This window comes from Microcebus murinus, chromosome 11, assembly GCF_040939455.1.
Source record: "Microcebus murinus isolate Inina chromosome 11, M.murinus_Inina_mat1.0, whole genome shotgun sequence".
Taxonomy (NCBI): Eukaryota; Metazoa; Chordata; class Mammalia; order Primates; family Cheirogaleidae; genus Microcebus; species Microcebus murinus.
The window spans coordinates 66,172,284-66,184,989 of NC_134114.1; positions in this window are offsets into that span (position 1 = coordinate 66,172,284).

Below are 12,706 nucleotides of genomic sequence, written 5' to 3' on the forward strand. Positions count from 1 at the left end.
GTAAACACCTACACCAATGGAACAGAATAGAGAACCAAGATATAAAGCTAAATACCTAAAACCAATGGTTCTTCAACAAAAGAGAGAAAAGTATACACTGGTGAAAGGACCCTGTACTCAGCAAATGGTTCTGGGAAAATTGGATAGCCAGTAAGTCCATGAAAAGATGCTCAACATCATTAATCATTAAGGAAATGCAAATGGAAACTACAATGAGATACCAATTCACACCCATTAGGATATCTATTATCAAAAAGAAAAAAGAAAAGAAAACAGCAATCATAGACAAGGATATGGAAAAATTGTAAACCTATGCACTATTGATAAAAATGTAAAGTGGAACAACCACTATGGAAAATAGTATGGCAGTTCCTCAAAAAATTAAAAATAGAATTACCATATGAATGGTATACTAAAAAGAATTGGAAGCAAGGTCTCAAAGAGATATTTGTACGCCCATGTTCATGGCAACATTATTCACAATAGCTAAAATGTGGAAGCAACCAAAGTGTCCACTGATGGATGAGTAGGTAAGCAAACTATGGTGTGTATATACAATAGAATATTATTCAGTATTAGGAGTATTGTTTAATGGGTATAGAGTTTTAATTTTACAAGATGAAAAGAGTTATGAAGATGGGTGGTGGTGATGGTTTTACAACATTTTGAATGTATTTAATATTATTACTAAGCTGTACACTTAAAATGGTTAAGATTGTAAATTTTATGTTACATGTACTTTTTCAAAATTTGAGAAATGAAAAAAACAGTATGGGAAGAGAAGATGATTAAGCTGGAGAGGAAGAGGAAGAAGAAGAAACAGAAGCAGCAGCAGCAACAACATACATGCATGGCCCATAAAGCCTAAAAGACTATCCAGCCCTTTACAGAAAAATGTGCTGAACTGTAAGCCAACCAAAGCATCCAAACATATGTAGAAAGTAAGTCATTCTCCACCTCGCCTCTTCATGCACTTAAATGTCCTGGTGCTTAGCAGGCACTCAATTAATATTAGTTCTTATCACCATCTTCCTGCTAAATTCTTCTTTCTCTAAGATTATTTGATACAATGCATAAAACTAATAAGCAAGATATTCAAATATTGAAGTCATATTTCATTGCATCTATAATTCTTTTATACCCTTCAAGAGGTTATGTTGTGCTGTATAATCATTAAGAGCACTAGTTCTAGAATTAGACTGCCTGGGACCCAAACCTGGTCTGCTATCTACTATTCACTAACTGTGAGACTGTGGGTAAATTATTTGACCTCTCTCTGTCTCATTTTCCTCATCTAAACTGGAAGTGATATTAACAATACCTACCTTATTAACTTACATGATGGTTAAATGTACAATGCTTCAAATAATGCCTAATACATGGTAAAACAAATTAATAAAGGTTATCTATATCATATCTATGCCTTACAATTATCTAAACTGTTTAAAATTATCTAAAATATCAATCACGATTTATCATAATGTTGGGAGAAATGTATAATTGTTCAACAAATGTTCAAGATGTTCAAACCGTAGGAAATAAAAAGCAGATTGCTCCCAACTACAAACCTTAACTTAACACTGATATCCTCACTGGGTGCTTTAGCACATTATTCTTGGGTAATGACAGTTTGGGGTTCATAGAAACATTCTTTGTTGCCCACCAGTTCTCAAATTGTGGGCACTGGAAAATGAACAGGAAAGAAGACTGAAAGGTACCTGAAGAAATTGCTGTTCTGATTTCTCCCTTGTTGGTTTAAATGCTAATCTGCCACTTCTGAGAACAAGAAATATCCCCAAGAGCATTCCTTTTGACCTTTCTTAACTTCCTCTCCTTTCTTTCCTTCTGACTTTATTTTTAGAAGGATATCAAACAGGAAATTCCACTCCATTAAGAAATGGTGAGTTTTCTAGCTAGAGATCAGAGGGTGGAGCCCACTGGGAAATCAGTAATGAGGACTGGACCAGGGGGCTGGGCCAAGGAAGGATGGATGGATACTTGTAAAACAAGAAGCCATTTTTGTTTCTTTTTCCCCGTTGCTAGAAATGAAACCAGCAGCTTCCATTTATGCCCAAGGCATAGCTTTTAAAAAAACAGACCAGTGGATCTGAGGCAAAACTCAAATCAAAACACTGGCAAGACCTACAGAACAGATATAGCCACAAAACTGCTCTAATGCCCCAACACCCGGATGGATGAGGGTGTGTAAGGGTACTGACAGACATAACAATGATTTGCCACTTACTGCTAAGTGTTGCCAAATGTGCTTTAAGTACCTCATGTACTGGAAATACACTGCAAATTACCTTCCTTATGTTGTGAATTAGAACTGAAGCGTTTTCTTTCTTTCCTGTTTATATTATCGATCACTGCATATTCAAATCCACCTCCTCAGTCTTGTTAGAAATTGATGTATAGGATGTATTTGATAACACTTTGAATCTTTTGGATTTGAAATCATAAGATGTCACACTGTGTGACCTTTCTGATGAGTCTCTTAGCCTAAATGCAGTTTCAACTTTGTAAGCCAGGAAGTATCAAGTTTTATAAACTTCTAAAATGTTTGCAAAGTATTTTAAGATTCTCAAAGACAACATTTATATATTAAGTGGATTCTGTATCAAAGAATCAAGTGGAAGCTTAATTCTACAGATAAATATTACTAAGAGTCTCTAGTCTTGGTTTCTGTAGGGTAGGAGATCTGGAAGTGGACTTCCAAATTGGAAGATCAACATATTTGTTGAAGCTTGCACATAGTAAGGTATGAAACTATTATACACATGCATTACCAAATGGCCAAGCTCACATAACAAATGTAGAAACTGGCTTACAGATAATAAAATTCCTTTTTACAAAAATGATTAACAAAAGATTTAACACTACCAAAACTTTCTTTAAAAGTTTTTAAGAAACTTTTAGTTTTAAAAAGTCTTAAAACCTTTCACAGTTTTTAATCTATTACAAATGGTATATTTTTAGTTTATCTTCCTTATTACATTTAACTATTTTTAACCAAATAATTCCTACTTGTAGTAAAAAACTGAAACAGTACAAAAGGTTAAAAATATCTAAATATGATTCCCTCTACCCCAGACACTGTTATCGAGGAAACTATCACTAATAATTTATTGCATGCTGTCCAAAATCTTCAATACAATATAGGAACATATATCTTTTCTTGTTTAACACAACTGGAAGAATTTCTGCATTTTGCTTTTTTTACTTAACATTTTGGATAAATTCCTATCCCAGTGGCCATATAATCTTTTCAAAGCAATGGTCAAGTCCTAAAACTTGTATACCACAACACTGGCACAAAGTGTTACTCACATTCAGCTACATTTCTCAGTGCATCTTCTACCTACGTTAATATTTGTTAAGTAAAAGAATGGCTGGTCAAACAGGCCTGAGAAACGTGGTTAGAAAGGTAAACAGTCTTCTTCCCTGCTGGAATTTTCAGATTCTTGAATGCGCTGATTTTCACAATGACTCATTAAAAGGTTTATGCGGTATACCCCATTTCACAAAATAATTTAAGCAAGAAGTTTTCATGCTGAGGAACATCTTTTTGGGAATGGTATTCCAAAGAACATACTTTGGGAACTGCTGAGCTACAGCGTCTAGCTTAATCGTCCTAACAACCCTGTCAGATAGGTTGGATTGTGCTCATTTGACAAATTAAGGAAACTGAGGTATAGAAAGTTTACGTGGTTTCCCTAAAGTCCCCAACTGGTAAGTGACAGAATTGGCATCAATCCCCCAAATCTATCCTCTTCTCCCAATGTCATCGTCCTTTTGACATCACTAGGCACTAGTGACATTAAAGAAATGTTCCTTCTTTGTTTAATTTAAGAGGCTGAGCCTAAAACATTTTGACAGTGTAAGTCTTGATGTCAAAAGGGCCAAAAGAACATGATGTGTAAAATATGCAGCAGGATTTTAGAGAAGAAAAAAGTGATTGTGGACACAGGAGTCCACGAAAGGCTGGTCTGTTTGACCTAGCATGTTACTCACACCCCTTTACATTAGCTACTCCAACACCTTTCTGACAGCATTTCTATGCAGGCAAAATGAATGGGCATTTGCACAAAGCCTGACCTTTCAACCAATATTGGTTCTTCTTTTCATCTCCAAAATTCCTTTCAAATTTTCTTCCACTCCTGACCTTATCATTATTTGGAAAAATTAAGCATTTTGCAGAATTTCTATATTCTTTCCATGTGATTTACATAAACCTCTAGCTTCCTGGAATTCAAAAATGCTAAATCTTTTAAAAATATTTCTCTAAAATAAAAATATTTTTTGAGAATTGTAGATCAAAAGGTATAACTTTTTTAATTCCAATAGATTTAGAGGGTAAAAATGTTTTTTGTTACAGGGATGAGTGGTATAATGTTAAAGTCAGGGCTTTTAGTGTACCCTCAGAATAGTGTACATTATACCCAATAGGTAATTGTTTATCCCTCCCCTCCTCCCCCCCGACTTCTTAGTTTCCAATGTCCATTATGCCACTTTATGAATATATATATATATACCCATTCTTTAGCTCCCACTTATAAGTGAGAACATGTGTTTTACCATTCCTAAGATACTTCACTTAGGACAATGTTTGCCAGTTTCATCCGAGTTGCTTCAAAAGACATTATTTCATTCCTTTTTATGGCTGAGTAGTACTCTATGATTTATATATACATATACACACATACACACACACCACATTTTTAAAATAATAATCATACCTTGTAAATTTTGCTCATAGACTAGAAAATAGAAATAATAAGCTAAAACCAGTCACAGAAACAAATACCATGAGCCTCAAATGGAAGAAAGTTACAGGCATGAGGTCAGGAAGTGGCATGAAGGAAGTGCAAGATACTAACTCACCCCTCCCACTGAGTTGAAATGGAAAGTACACAGTGACTATGAGGAGACAGAAAGGTGGTCATAGGTGAGGGTAACAGGATATAGGGTATTAATATTCTCCCCAACTTCCCCATTCAGTATCAGAATTCACCCATAGTTAACAATTTTCTCTTTCTAATAGTATCCACAGCCCCAGGCCTACAGAACGATAAAATCTTGGGACACTTGCTTTAAGTTGCTCCTGAAATTGTTTGCAACTTGTCTTACCTTTTGATATTTCCTGAATTTCTGACAATGTTCCCTCTTCCTTGCCATAGTTATCTATGACCCTTAGGCTTCGGCAGAGATATTGTGCCGTTTCTTGAACCAGTGGACCTCTTGCCCCAGTAAGATACAATGTCTTCTTTTAGTAAATTCCAACAGTAACATGCCTTGATGTAACATCTAAAGCAGACTGCCCTGGTCAGTGCTTATTTTGTACAGGCATGATTCCCCACCCACTCTTACCCCTGCTAGATCTAGGCACCTTAAATAAAGAAACCGAGTTGCAGCTCATACATTTTTGAATTACCAATTTAGTTTTCTGACCCTGATATTTTAGCTAAATTATTATAACAGATATTCGATAAAAGATTTTTTAATATTCATTTCTTTTGGTGCATTTTGGTAATGCACCAAAAGTTTCTTGTGCACCAGTTCACATTCTAGAGCTTCACTTCTTATGCAAAAGCCCTGCTGCAGCGACCCATTCTATGCAGGCCTTAACCGATCAGTTCTATGCAGGCTTTAAACGCTTTCACACGGCTGCAACCCGACAGGCCCTCACTCTGAACCGTGTTTAAAGAGTGAGCGAGGGGAGCCAATGCTTCCTCCATTCTTCTCCCTATCAGTTGGTTCTCAGACATATTTCACAGGGTTTCTCAGAAGGTCCCACAAGATTGAAAAACCAGTTCCCCCTTTGGTGTGACCAACCTGACAACCCATTGTTGTACTGGCTTTTCCTTCCTCCTGTGTCACTCCCTTGTCCTCATCTTCTGCTCCCCAAAATTACATCCCCAAATAAACAACTCCCGATAAGCCTTTGCCTCAGGCTCTGCTTCTGAGGGCAATCTGGTATATTGCTCGGAGTCCAGTCTAGAAATAGAAACCACACCACTAATTTGAACAGAAAAAGATGTAATATAAAGAATTATTAACTTATAACAGAAGATTTACTACAAAAGGGGAAGTGAAATTTAAAGAACATGGGAAGAGCCGATAAAGGATCAGCTACTACATCTAGAGCTGAGACAAAGTGTCCGAAGAGGTAATGAACTTGGAAGAGGCTCTCTGCAAGGCAGGGTCAGACCTCATCAGAGAGGGTGTGGCTGTGGCCACCGGATAGCTGAGGAGCTAGCCGGAAACTGCCTGTTGAATGCCCAAAAACCTCACTAGGAAACTGCCCTCTGAAGTTCTAGCAAGACTGGCTGGGAAACCACTTGCTAAGGTGCTGTGGAAACTCGCTGAGAAGCTGCCCTGGGGTACTGGTGAGATTCTGGGAAACCACCAGTCCTGTAGGCAAAACTGGCCAGGAAGCCACCCTTTGGGGTGTTGGAAAACTTGCTGAAACACTGGCCCACTGGGGTGTTGGCAAAACAGCCAGGATAGGGAGCATCCCTGGTGCTGGCTCCCATGCGCTACAGGAGCAAGAAGAAAAAAACACACTGGAAAGAACAAGAGAAACTCTTCCCTCCTGCGATGCGATGTGTCCTGCCAGCTCCTCCTACCAACAAAGCTTAACTTGATGCCAGCCGGCAGAGGAGAAATGTTTATTGGTTCCAGCTGCAGTCGTACAAAGCAGGGCACAAAAGGGTAGACTGGAAACTGAGAGGCAATAGTTGGTAACCAGCATGCAAGGCTTGGACAGCGTTCTACCAAGACTGGGCAGAACAGGTTATGTTCCCCTGGCCATTTACCAAAGTAAGTAGTGGTCAGGACAGAAAACCTCAGCCATGGGTAGTAGGTTCCTTCCTCCAGCATCTCTCAAACCACCCTCCTCCCACCTGCTCTTCTCTCCTTTTATCTTCCTTGGTTTCCCAGCTCATACACCTTCTTGAGCCTTCCTTGCTTCCATGACTGACACTTTCCACACATCGGCTCCCCATATCCATGACTGCATGTAAAGAAATGCTCTTGTAGCTCAGCTCTTGCCCAGAAGAGCCACCAAGCCATACCAGCCACTTAGCTTCTCTGCTAGGGAGAGGCCTTCAACACCTGCCTTCATCTCAGGCTTTCATGCGGAAGTAGCGCTTGTGCATAAGGTGCTAAGCAGACCCTTTGAGTCAAAAGTAAGCAGGTGATCTCATCATGTCAGCGTCTTTTTCACCCAGTAAAGCCATCATAACAATTAATCAACTTTGGAATGATAATCTGTATTAATCAAAATGCTCCCAAAGTCCTTTTATTGTGAATATTAGTTTTGAAGTCAGACAAACCAGCACTCAAATTTTGGCTCTGCCATTTGCAAATTGTGTGGTCTTAATCAAATATGCAGACTTTTCAATTACTCTCTCCTGTATAATGAAGATACGGTTTGTTTTATAAGGTTATTTTGAGAATAAAAGAAACAAGAAACATCTGTTCATCCAATAAATATTTGTTGAGTTCCTACTATGTGTCAGAAATTTTCCTAAAATCTGACTCATGGGAGAAGCTCTCCTTTTCCTTCCTTTTATGATTGTGAACATGGTTCAGAGTAAATATGCAACAAATTTAGTTATCTTATTCTTCTTTTTAGTGTTTCTTTGTTTTACAGAAAGCACTATCTTTATGGAGTACGTTCATACACTAGCATTATTAGGGCTTATTCCTATGAAGATACTCAGCTGGCTTTCTTTCACAAAGGTGTTACAAAGTTTATTATCAACACAAAATATTCCAAAAGAGAAAAATATCTCGCATGTGCTCCTGGGGTGTGATCAAGATAGTTGTCAGTGGGCATACACATACTCTTTATTGTGTCCATTTTAAATAATAGGGCACATGTCAAATATCTTTGACATTCTTACTATTTCAAAGACTTTTGTAACCATTAAACATTAACATATTACACATGGCGATGGAGAGGTTAAATCATTTCCCCAAGGTCACTCAATGCATCAGTGGCATAATTACTAACTAAATCCTAGGCTTCTGGTACCCTGGCCCTCCCACCTCCTTCTCTCCTTGAGAAAACATTCGCCCACAGTGATGTCTACTTGCCTTTTACTCTTATTTTAAGAAAGTACATTGAAAAAAAAAAAGTATTACTTGCATTTTCCTTCAAATCAAATTAATCAGAAAATAAAATTAAAGCACATTTATTTAGCAGAAAGCTACTCTTTCCATTAATGAGAATTTTATTAAATATAATAAAATATTTCAGGCAATTTCTTTCTTCCTGGTGTTATTTTTCCCTCTCTTCCTTTCTTAGATTTATTGAAAAGCATTTTTATTAGTGCAATAATAGGCTCTGGGACATGCAATTATATTGAGATGCTGACACTTTCCTGTTAGTTGCAGCCTTTGGCCTGAGGCCAAACACTGAACCCAAGCATCTGAGTTTCTCTGCAAGCAGCCCTGGCATGCCACTCCATGCGTTTGTCCTTACAGCAACCTCCAATTTTCACCCACTATAGAAAGAATTAACTAATTTTTCCCTCCCATTACAATTGATCCAAATAGATACTTCCATCTCTCTTTTAGGGAAACCAAAAAATTCCTTTGAAATTTTTGTAGGTTGGAGAGCTAAGAGCAGACCTGATTAGAAGCTTTTGACTTCAGTTTTATGTGGTGAAATACCATAAAGGGTTTCATTACTTTGTGAGTCATTTACAAACATGAAATGCAAATGCTTGTGCCTTTGTCATGAGTTTTTTTTATAGCTTTCACTTCTGTACATTTTTTATTGCAAATCCTCTTCTATCCAAGCTCTGAGCCAAAGCATTTCAGGGTAAAAGTGTAGATATCAACTATAAATAAAATACAGATCCAAACCTCTGGAACTTTTTAAAATTTCTAAGGCAGGAATAAACCATCCTTAAAAAAAAATAAGAAAAAAGAAGCTACTGGAGAATGCTTCTGTATTCACTCCTACTTTTTGCTTAAAGACACCTAGTTCCAAACTTTAAGGTCGTAGATCTCTTATCTTTGTTATACTCTGTACCATGGCGTTTCCCTACATATCCCAACCTCCTTCGTAAAACATTGTATATTCTGTTAGAAAACCCACATATGAATCCTAAAAACTTAGTTTTTAAGTTAGATACACACACACACACACACACACACACACAAAAATCTAAACTACACCTTCTAAAAATACCTCCGGCCTGTATGTGAACAAAACAAAGGGTGTAGCTGGTTCCTGCGGTCCCTAGCTCTGCCTGTCACTGTGTTGATGACCTTCACTGCCCTTCAGGTCCTGCGACTATTCCAGCAAAGCTTGGCAGTGTTTTAGTATCAGTCCCTCACTAGGGAATTATAGAAATACTAATCCTTCTGACCTGAATTTGGTGTGAGGAGTTCCTGGGAGAGGTCCCCAAAAATCAGTGTTTCCTTTGAACTCCAGGCCCCCAGCACTGCCAGTATCGCCCCCTCTCCTTTCCTAGCAGCTAAGACCATCCTGGGTTTCCTGGGCCCATTTCTCTCCTACTAGATCAGGAGGACGCTGACTGCAGTGTCTCCTTTCCCAAATCCTGGCTGCGCTCCTGCTCTAAATCCATCAGACCTCCTTGGAAGCAGAGCCCCCCACCCAGCAATAAAGATCATTGTGGGCTGGGGGCAGTGGCTCACACCTGTAATCCTAGCACTCTGGGAGGCCGAGGCGGGCGGATTGCTCAAGGTCAGGAGTTCAAAACCAGCCTGAGCAAGAGCTAGACCCCGTCTCTACTATAAATAGAAAGAAATTAATTGGCCAACTAATACATATAGAAAAAATTAGTCAAGCATGGTGGCGCATGCCTGTAGTCCCAGCTACTTCGGAGGCTGAGGCGGTAGGATCGCTTGAGCCCAGGAGTTTGAGGTTGCTGTGAGCTAGGCGGATGCCACGGCACTCACTCTAGCCTGGGCAACAAAGTGAGATTGTGTCTCAAAAAAAAAAAAAAAAAAAAATCATTGTGAACACTTAGAAACACTGATGCCAACCCAAGTCAAGCGCAGTGGGCACAGTCCCCCCACACACATGGACTAGGTTCCTCTGCACCCTCCTTTGGGTTGGCCCTGAGGCCAGGTACCAGGCAAAAGAAAGCCCAGACTCACCCACACCCCTCCCACCCTCTGGGGACCCCACAGTGCCTCTGGGCTATGCTCTGGGGTTCAGGCCGTGAGAAGTCAGAGATGATCAGTCTTCCACTTCTAGGAAGAGACAGAGAAACAAACGTCTCTAGGCATCTGTGAGGCTGAGCGGACATGAGGTGGAGAGAAACTGAGTTGTAACCAGATAGCCTTTTCATAACAGAGGGGGAATTGCGACACAGTGGCGGGTGATACTTTACTGGCCTCTAAATTAACTTCATTTTAGCCTCACAAAGACCTAGTAGCGAGGATGAAAACTGGGGGACAGGAAAGGATAGTGCCCGGTTAACGGGTAACAAGGCTCCAAATCCTGCCTCTCTCACATAGAGTGTAAGACAAGAAGTCAAATTCCCACATTGATAGAGCAGAGAGCACAATCTACACATTCTTCTTCACACCAGACACGTTTGCTATTCTGTTCCTTCAAGTAATCATGATATAATCAGGAATATAAAATATAGAAAAACACATTCATATATGTGCACATATATATGTATGTATATGACATATATGTATAATACTCATGGTAATTCTTGAGATTTATCATAGTACCCACTGGAACCTCTCTCCTCAGTAAAGATATTTTTATTCTCACACTCTCCACCTCTCAACAACACATATACCCTTCTATACAGGGTGTCCCAAAAGTCACAATACAAAAGGGGAAAGTGGGAAGTTGTTGCTAAATGTATCTTTATTTACAATATATTCATTACAAAATATTATAAAATTTTCCTTTGTATGGATACTTTTGGGACACTCTGTATATTCCCAGATAGCACTCAGGATTTATGTGAATTCTATTTCCTTCCCATCTGCCAACACTCAGAGGACAGGTCTTGACTATTGTGTGTCCTATCTCCTATCTTCTTTCTTTTATCACTGGCCAATATATCACTGATTTGCCTTTATTTCTAAACGAGTTTCCTAAACTAATTACACACTAATATTTTACCACTTTCTTTAAATATTCTACTCATGGGTAAGAAATAATCCCCATATAATTTTGCTCTTATAAATCTCATTCAAGTGCATCTAATTTTCTTTGTCAAATTACTTCTCTGTTTTTACTCAGAGCCCTAAAATGACATGGACAAAGACAAAATGTAAGCAAGTATAACTAATAAATTCTCTTCTAAATTACTATATGAATAAGTATGTGGATAATAATTAGCATTTCATACCAATAACAGTATTAATTTTGAAGCTAGAGTTGGAGAATCATAAGGGGCATTCAAATTGTGACTAACTGTATTTGAAATGCTCATTTCATTGAAATCTAGTTATATAATTTGATGTGTAAGAAATATACATTGGTCACATTTTATGTACAGGATGAATGAAACTTGCCTAATTCAACACTCACATAATTCACAAATTACAAAGGATGGGAGTATGACTGTTTGTAGCTGAAAGGTCACCTCAGAAATAAGGAAAATACAATTTTCAATACTTGATTTGCTTGACCCACCAGGTTGTAATTGTGGAATTGTTGGCAGGGTTTTTTTGTAATTCAAGAATAGTCCATACTTTAAACTCTGAACATAATGTGAGATTTTACTGATAATTTTAACAGATCTTGGGTTTTTTCGTAATCCCAAAATGAGCAACTAGTGCTCAAAGCTAAGCTAAGCAAAAGGAAGAACTCAATACCTCCAAATTTTAAAGTGATTCACCAGCCACTGGGAACAGACACCTCCCTCAAGACTTACTAAGAGTCAGCTAAGAGGACCCTTGCCCAATTAACTCCTGCCTATGTGCTCTCTATCAGCCATGGCCAGGAAAAAGGAAGAAGAAAGAGTTATTGGAATCATCAACCTTATGAGACATTGAGACTTCATGGTGAGAAAAGATCCTCTTGCCTCCTCATGGGGGAAGGGAAAGAGGTGCCTTCCCCCTACTAGAAAAAGGAAGAACCCAAGAGAATCACTTGTGCAGTTCAAACGAGGCTACATGAAGGAGCAGCCTGGTATATCACTCCCCAATATGACAGTTTCTTGCTCATTTGCCTCATGCCTATTTCAAGAGTAAAAGAACAAATGCAGACATAGAGAGAGGAGGAAAGAGTGGCAGGTTCACACCAGTTTTCTGGGATTCAAGTGAACACTGCAGAGTAGCTGAGCGGAGCTACTCAGCCTGAATTCCACCCAAGAGGGAGGCCACCATTCAAACCCGAACCCACAAGTATGAAAGAGGGAGCCCCCTTCCCCAGAGCACTTTGAAGAAGTTGCACAGATACCCTCAGAGGAACCAGCCTTCAGACGTCTTACAAGCTGGGGCACTAAAATGTAAGCCAGAGAAGCCATGATAACTAACTGGAAACCAGTTAAGGGACACTTTTCCTTTTCCCTCATCTCTCCTCTCTCTCTCACAAGGCCAGAGGAGCTAGACTCTGCATAAGGAGGAGGAAGACAAGACATTTGAGACACACAGTGTGAGATCCTTCCTTCCAACATGCTAGAGTAATTAGTACCAAGTATTGAAAATTATTTCTGGTCAACCCTGCTCTGGAAGAAGGGTGGAGATACAA